The 8226-nt window shown below is 35.4% G+C and overlaps 1 non-coding gene across 1 annotated transcript; it reads left to right on the plus strand.

The window, feature by feature from the left end:
• The first annotated feature begins 2335 nt into the window (after positions 1–2335).
• LOC129039640 (small nucleolar RNA U3) lies at positions 2336–2545 on the plus strand. The gene has a single exon (XR_008503373.1). It is a non-coding gene; the product is annotated as a small nucleolar RNA U3 (small nucleolar RNA).
• Positions 2546–8226: the final 5681 nt, after the last annotated feature.

An 8226-nucleotide genomic window follows, 5' to 3' on the forward strand; every position in this document is an offset into this window, starting at 1 on the left:
CCTTTTTGATGGTTGTTTAAGAAGTATTCTTTTCAATAAGATCAATAAGTGCACAGTAAGTACAGGAGTTTGTGTGGATCTGTTTTATTAAAAATAGTATCACATATCAGTGGCAATGATGCTACTATTTGGCAAAGTTTGCAGTAATCCATTATCTCCCATCACAATCCATCTAATTTTTGTAGGAGACAGATTGTTGAATGAAATGGGAATACGATGAGAATAACTATCTCTCTATCTAAAAATATTTAAGGGTAACAGTCACCTGCCATTTCACCTGTGATGTTGTATTGATTCTGATGTACTATCTTGGCTAGACATTAGGGGCAGTTTAATCGGCTTCCTTTTAGCCTTTTATACCACAATGTCCCCTAGTCAACAGGTCAAGATCCAATGTGAAAGTTTTACCAGCTACTAAGTAAATTCATCCCAGTATACTCACAGGGACTGGGAAAATGATCACTGGGTGCAACCGTGGACACACTGAACTCTATGATAAGCATAATGGTTTCCAAAGATGTGCCCCCAAAGATGTCACTAGAACCTGTGAATATGGTTTCTTACATGACAAAGGGGACTTTGCAGATGTGACTAGGGATATAGAGTCTGAGATGAGGAGAATGTCTTAATTGTCCAAATGGGCTTATCTAAGATAATCAAATGAGTTCTTGAAAGTCAAGAATCTTTCCCAGTTGTGGTCAGAGAGAGATGCAATGACAGAAGAAAAGTCAGAAAGATGTATCTCGAGAAAGAAGGAGCCAGACTTTGTTAGCTTTGAAGATGGAGAGGGGGCCATAAGTCAAAGAATGCAGACAGCCTCCAGAAGATGGAAAAGGCAAGGAAACAAATCCTTCGCTAGAGTATCCAGAAGGGAATGCAGCCTCCAACACCTAGATTTCAGCTCAGTGAAATCCATGTTAGACTTTTGGCCTACAGAATTCTAATAAATTTCTAGAGTTTTAATTCACTAAGTTTGAGATAATTTGTTATAGCTGCAATATAAATCTAATATAGTCCCCCTTTTGGGATGGACTTACCCCAGAACTTCATTTATCAGTTGTCCTAGTGGCTTCGCTCTAATAGGGGGTCCACGATGTCATTTTGTGTCTCCTGGCATCAATGCTATCTTGACTCCCATATCCAAAAATCCTGAAAAATATAATTCCTCTTTCCCCAATATGTAGTTATTCTTGTAAATTACTACAGTGCCAAGTAGGGAAGAACTGGGAAAATTGCTACCAAAGACCAAACAAAGTCTCGATTCATATGAATGCTGTGGTATTGTAGGTCCTTCTTCAGTGGGAACTTGTCTTTCTTTCATTCCATGGTCTCTTATTCTAGATCCTCGCTCATATCTGGAAACTGGGAAAAGGATTTTGATTTAACTACATGGAGTCCAATTGCTACAGATCCCTATGGGTTACAGCCCTTAGGAGAAATGGCTGATCCAGAGGTGGGAAAAGGGAAGTATAAGTTTTCCCTGAAATATCTTGTACTAAAAAGTAAGGAAATGTTCAAAGAATGATTGGGACATGTGAAAATGACAAACAGCCATAGTTATGTAAAATGATGACATTAGAAAAGCTGGGTAAACAGTATATGAGAAGTCTCTGATCTATATTGCATCTCTTCTGTGAATATAAAATTTTTCCAAATGAAATGTTTCTTTAAAGTGGACATAAAAGCCAGGTTAAAGGAATTCCCACTGTGCAAATCTGGGAAAGTTGAGCATCAAAATAAATCATGATATTAATATACGAAAAACCATATATATTCAGAAAGAAGGAAGGAAGGAAGGAAAACTGATTTTTCCTTGGAGTAGAATGCCAATTAATAACTGTAGAAAGAATGATAGAATTAGAAAATCATAATTAATTCAGCCAAGAAACATCAATGGGCTGCCACACTAAAACAAGTGTGGCAAGTTTAATGAGGAATGGGATACTTACATCTCACAGCCCTATAAAATACTTATTAATTACAATGGGCAAGAAGAATACTTTTCAGTGGAAAAACCTTAACCAAGTGATCAAAGTTCATATCATTTGTAATGGGCCAAACTGACATGTGTCTTCCCCATACAATGCAAAGAGGACACAGGCTTATTTCTATGACACTTCTGCCAAAGATGTGTAACCTCTATCTAATCATAAAGAAATATTGAATAATTTCAAATTGAGAAATTCGGATCATTTTATAAAATAACTACCATGTACTCTTCAAAGTATCAAAGTCATGGAAGTCAAGCAAAGACTGAGGAACTTTTCCACATTGAAGAAAACTAAAACACATGAGATCTTAGATTGGATCCTTTTGCTAAAAGAAACATTACTGGAAGACTATACTTTCAGGGATCATTTCTACATTTCAGGGTAATTTCTTTGAATGTGTGGAGCACTGGAAACCACCAGGAGGAGGCACAGCATTTTCTCTGGAGCGTGAAGCCAGTTCTTGGTGTTGCTGCACAGCAACTGCCATTTGCCTTTGATGATCATTCTTCTTTTCCTTTAGGAGAATAAGAGGGGGAGAACCCAGTCTGAGGGATTCCTGTTTAAAACAAACGAACAAACAAAATAACAACAACAACAAAAATTATTGGGACAATTGTTAAAACTTGAATGGAGGCTGGGCACGGTGGCTCACGCCTATAATACCAACACTTTGGGAGGCAGAGGTGGAAGAATCACTTGAGCCCAGGAGTTCAAGACTAGCCTGGGCAACATAGTGAAACCTCGTCTCAATAAAAAACAAAAATAAGTAAAATTAAACTAAGATTAATAAAAATTTTTAAAAATCTTGAATGGACTGTGTAATCTAGATGATAGTAATATGTAAATGTAAGTTTCATTATTTTAACGGTTGTATTGTTAAGTAGGATAATCTTTTTGTTTGTAGGAAATACACTAAGGTATTTGGGTGTGATAGAGCAAACTGCTCCTAAATGATTCAGGGAAAATAAAATTATCTGTAGTACTCTTACAACTCTTCTGTAAGTTTGAAATCATCATAGAATTTAAAAAACAAAAAAGCTTCTGGTACCTAAACCAAAATGAAATCTTTTGGAATGGTTTCAGGACTAGCTAAATCTCCTCAGCCTCAAAGATGAGCTAATGGAGATAAGCATCTTACCTGAAATGAAACAAGTCTGCCCCCATCCTTGCAGGTGTACTCAAAGTCTAAGGGAAATGCAGATGTTAGAAGTTTTCTTAGACATGTCCCACTGGTCTTCCTTTCTGGACAGAAGAGCAAATTTGTCTAATTGCTTCAATGGAACATATATTCCCAAAAGCTTCAGTGAAGAGAATAAAACATTTTTAGCTCTCCAATCTGAGATGTTTTGTGAAATGTTAAAGTATAAATTGTCCTTATTACTTCAGAATAGTTCTTTAGGAGTCTGAGATCAGATTCTCAGACTCCTACTGTGGGGTATGCCGAAGCCTATCAAGAACTTCAGGATGACTTCACAAATGGAAAATGTACCAATTTAACAGGAATCCTGCCACTGTGTTTCAGCTTAACACAAGTTGAGGGTCACAGTGTCCTGAAGTCAGGATTGTGGTAGTGAATTACACATTTGTTTGGTGAATGGTCTCTCTCTTTCAGACTGGCCTCCCTGTAGGAATTATTTATGCAAGTTCAGAAGCAAGTTACAAGATGAAGTCACAAAAGGGCAAATATTCTCAAGAACAGAGACCACTGACCAGCTCCTAATACTAAAACTAATTTTCAGAAGCTAGAAAAGAGGACTAAGAGATGAAGAAATAGAACAGAAGTAAGTCCTGACAGTATTTCCTCATGGATACTTTAAGAAAAGGCAAGTACAATTTTAATTATTTAACTTTTTCTGTATTTTCTAACAATAAATTGTTTTTATTATCTATTAACCATAAAAATATGATTGACAGCTATACTTAATATAAGGGCTATATTTTCTTTGAAGTATTCCTTTGAAGATACTTCCTTTGAAATATCTGGGAAAAAAGAGGGGAATAAAGACAATTACATAAGAAAGGAAATACTAGACTGAAACATAACTTTAAATATAGTTGATAATAGAAACAAGCCAGATAATAATAGAAGTAGAATTCACGTAGACAAATAAAGTACTAAAAACTCATGCTTATAAAATTGCAGACTGTCAAAGTTCAGACTCCTGGATTCCCACACAGAACTTCTATCCAAACTTCAACAATCCTATATATTCATCAGTTGTGAATTATTATGTCAGAAACATAAAGCTATACTAAAATTCTTCAGCTTTCATTTTTGGGCCCATGCTTAGTTATTGTTAAAAACTTATTTGTAAAACATTCATGTTTTTGATATAAATTGTATGAATACAATTTATTTCAAAATATTGCCTTTGGCTGAAAACGCCATAGCCTTAAGAAAACTTTATTAAAAAGACAAAATCTTTCAGACATTTGCAAAAATGCGTCAGTAACAACCCTAATTCATCACACTGGACAAAATTTCTATCTGGTTAAGATTCCACTACTTCAAGCTAAAGTGGAAGGAGGTTTTTATGTTGATATTGGAAAAGTCCTTGATTGTATTGGACGTCATTATTCTTATCTCTAAACATGAACTGATATCACCATTTCTTTATATCAGTCTCAGTTTTGATAATAAATTGACTCTCTTACACTTCTTAAGCAGATTGATAATTCATGTACTTCCTTTTATCCAGTGACTCTAATCTTAAACAAATGGAACATAAAATACTGAACCAATTAGCAAAATGAACTGTTTCCTAAATCTTTATAACAATCTATGGATCTTATTGTGCCTAAATAGATTAATCATTTTAATTTTTAAAAAAATTTAAAATTTCTCTAAAGTTTTCTTTCACTTTCTAGATACACAAATTACACACACACACACACACACACAAACACACGCACAATGGCAATTAAATATTCGTGTCTTGAAAAGTTGGAAAGGATACAGATGTCCTTCTGCCTAGTAGACCTGTTTATGAGAGGTCCTGTAGACTCCCTGTGCTCACTTGGCTCCCAAATTCATTATTTCTATCAACCCAAATGTGCTCCTTTTCCTTCTGTGTACCTACTTCATTAAACATCTGTGCAATCAGCCAGACACAAACTTGCAGACCCCGCCTCACCACCCTCCTGCCTCTTATCTGATAAATCTCCCAGTGCTGCAAATTCTCCTTCTAGCCCGGCTTGTTCATCTGTACACTTGCCTTTATTACAGCTCTCCTACCATAGCAGATCACCACTGCTTTTCACCTAAATTACTGCAGCCCTCTCCTGTTTGTCTCTCATTTTCCAGTATCACTCTTTTCTAATTTGCTGCAGCCAGAGTTAGGTTCTAAATTCCAAATTCATTCGTGTATCTACTTTAAATAACTCAGTGCTTCTTTTTTTTTTTTTTTTTTCATAATGACAAAACTCCTTAACATGAGCTACAAGATCATGGATATTCTGGTCCCTATTCCTTAACTAGTCAGAGTGACTGTCATTCCCTCACCACATTGCATAATACTGAGTTTTTAAAATTTCTCCCATGTGCCACATTTTTTCTTGCCTCCCATGTGCCACATTTTTTCTCCATGTGCCACATTTTTTCTTGCCTCTAGTCTTCTCATCATAAAGCTCTTATCTGAGGTACCACTTCTTTCAAGAACACATCTCTCATCTTCTGGGTTTCAGGTAAGTACCCAGACGACATCTACATAGTTTCCAATCACATGATATATTAATCTTCATTATAGTTGCCTTATTCTCTGAATCACACACTGGTCTATAATCTCGGTGAGGACAAGGATTGTCTATACTTTGTTTGTCAGATTACCCCGAGCATTTAGCACAGTGTCAATTATGTGGTAGACACTCACGTTTTATTTGTTCCCAAATATTCCCGTATCTTTCATTCTGTTCAAACAGGAAACCTGCAATTGACTAAACTGTTAGAGTCTTTTGAATAAAGACTAGCTTAGAAAAGGCAAATGAATTATAAATAAAGAGAAGGTTATTGATGAAAAAGAAATTTAAAAATTCGGGAGACAAACAGTACAGTTTATTGCATTGAAACAGGCAATAATAGGGACAGGAGAAATATGACAATAAGAGTACAGACAGGATAAGGCAGAAGGAACTTTTGAAGCACTTTCCCTTCGCTTCTTTATCCCTAACAATAATGGACCAAAAACTCACTTACTTTATGTAGAGGACATAGTGGACTTACCAGGTCTAGTCTGAGTACACTGCTTTGATGAAGCTGTTGACTGGAGATAAACACCACAAACACCACATGTAAGCACCATAAAGTAACCCTTCTTCAAAGCCCAGCAGTTCTTCATCCACACATGTCAAAGAACACTAATGAGGAGTGTAATATTCAACCTTTGAGTGATTAATACTCTCAGACTAATAAACGTCTTCTAAATTAACTCCTTTATCTTTACACCTATTTAGGGATGTTGTCATCCCCACTGGACAGATAAAAACACTAATTTAGTATAACTTGCCTAAGACCACATGTCTACATACCAGGGCTGAGCATTAGTTCAAACAAAGATCAGCCTGACCAAAGTGGACTTAATGATTGTTCTTTTTTAATTTTTAAATTATTTATTTATTTTATTAGAGACTAGGTCTTACTACCTTGCCTATTATTCTTTACTGCCTTCCCAAGAACTGAGAACATGGAGACAGACTGATGATGGGAAAGAATCATCAATCCGGAGCCATCCATCAGCACAGTATATCCCGTGTTACCAAATATCAGAACCTATTTCATCTCCAAATTTTCATAGTAGTTCTTTACAAATTGGCTTGTATCCTGAGCCTAACAATTTCTCATTGCCTTAACAGTCTGATTGAGAACCAAAGTGCTGTTGGCCCTGTGATTAGGACATATCTGGGCATGTCTAGAGTCAATTTGCCTGAAAGACTCAGAAAGTTCTGGTAAATAATTCAATAAATTAAAAATATACATTTATTTTGTTTGATATCTGTCTTCTTAACCAAAAATAAGCATATCAAATACTAACTCATTAACCCTCCAAACAACTCTTTTAAAAACGATTATACCTATTTTACAAACGATAAAATTGAGGCACAGGGTGTTTAACTTGTCCAAGGTCTGTTAGTTACTTAATAACATCACTGGAATCTAAAACCAGGATCCAGAGTCTGAGTTTTTTACCACTGTGCTGCCCTTGTCTCAACTATCTTGTTGTTTACACAAAGATATTTAGAAAAAGTTGAATATGTAGGTCTATATTTCAGAATAAAAATGTAAGAGCTATTGATTAGTAATCATCAGCATATGAGTGGTAGTTGAATCCAGTGCAAAGGATAATATCACTTAAAATAATGTTTGAAGTGGATTGGGTCCAAAGTATGGGAAGTATTAACCTTCAAGGTTTGTGCTGAGCAATCTGAGCTGTTATTGATGCTGTTATTTGCTTTACGTGACACATTGGCAGCATTTGATACTTTTATCTATTTCAATCTTGAAATGTTTTCTGGGGTTCAGAAAGAGTTAACAGGGGCATCAAAAAAAGAAAACAGTTTAATAAAAATAATGGAATAGAAACAAAACAATCTTTATTACATTGTTGCTACGTAATATACTATTCAATGTAATTACATATATAATTTAATTCTTATGATAGTCCTATAAGATATGTACTCTACCATGCCTATTTCACAGATAAGAAGACTGAGAACACAGCAGTTAAATATGTTGAACAAGGTCATATACCTGGTAAGGGTAGAGCCATGACCTGAAACCACACTTGATTTGAAAAATGTATGTTTGCATTTTGCAACAATTATTATAATATATTGCTTTAAGCTGTATATTTTGTGTGTATATATATATATATAGAAATATACATCCTATATATATGTTTTTCTAAGAAACTAGATTGTTTCATTATTATAATGCATATTTTTATCAAAGTAATACATGCAAAAGTTAAAGCAACACTAAGTACAGAAAAGACTGTAATAAAAAGAAAAAAATTTTTTTTTTTTTTTTTGAGATGGAGTTTCACTCTTGTCGTCCAGGCTGGAGTGCAGTGGAGCAATCTCGGCTCACTGCAACCTCTGCCTTCCAGGTTCAAGCGATTCTCCTGCCTCAGCCTCCCGAGTAGCTGGGATTACAGGCACCTGCCACCACACCCACCTAATTTTTTTTGTATTTTTAATAGAGATGGGGTTTCACCACGTTGGCCAGACTGGTCTTGAACTC

This window comes from Pongo pygmaeus, chromosome 5 (genome assembly GCF_028885625.2).
Source record: "Pongo pygmaeus isolate AG05252 chromosome 5, NHGRI_mPonPyg2-v2.0_pri, whole genome shotgun sequence".
Classification (NCBI taxonomy): Eukaryota; Metazoa; Chordata; class Mammalia; order Primates; family Hominidae; genus Pongo; species Pongo pygmaeus.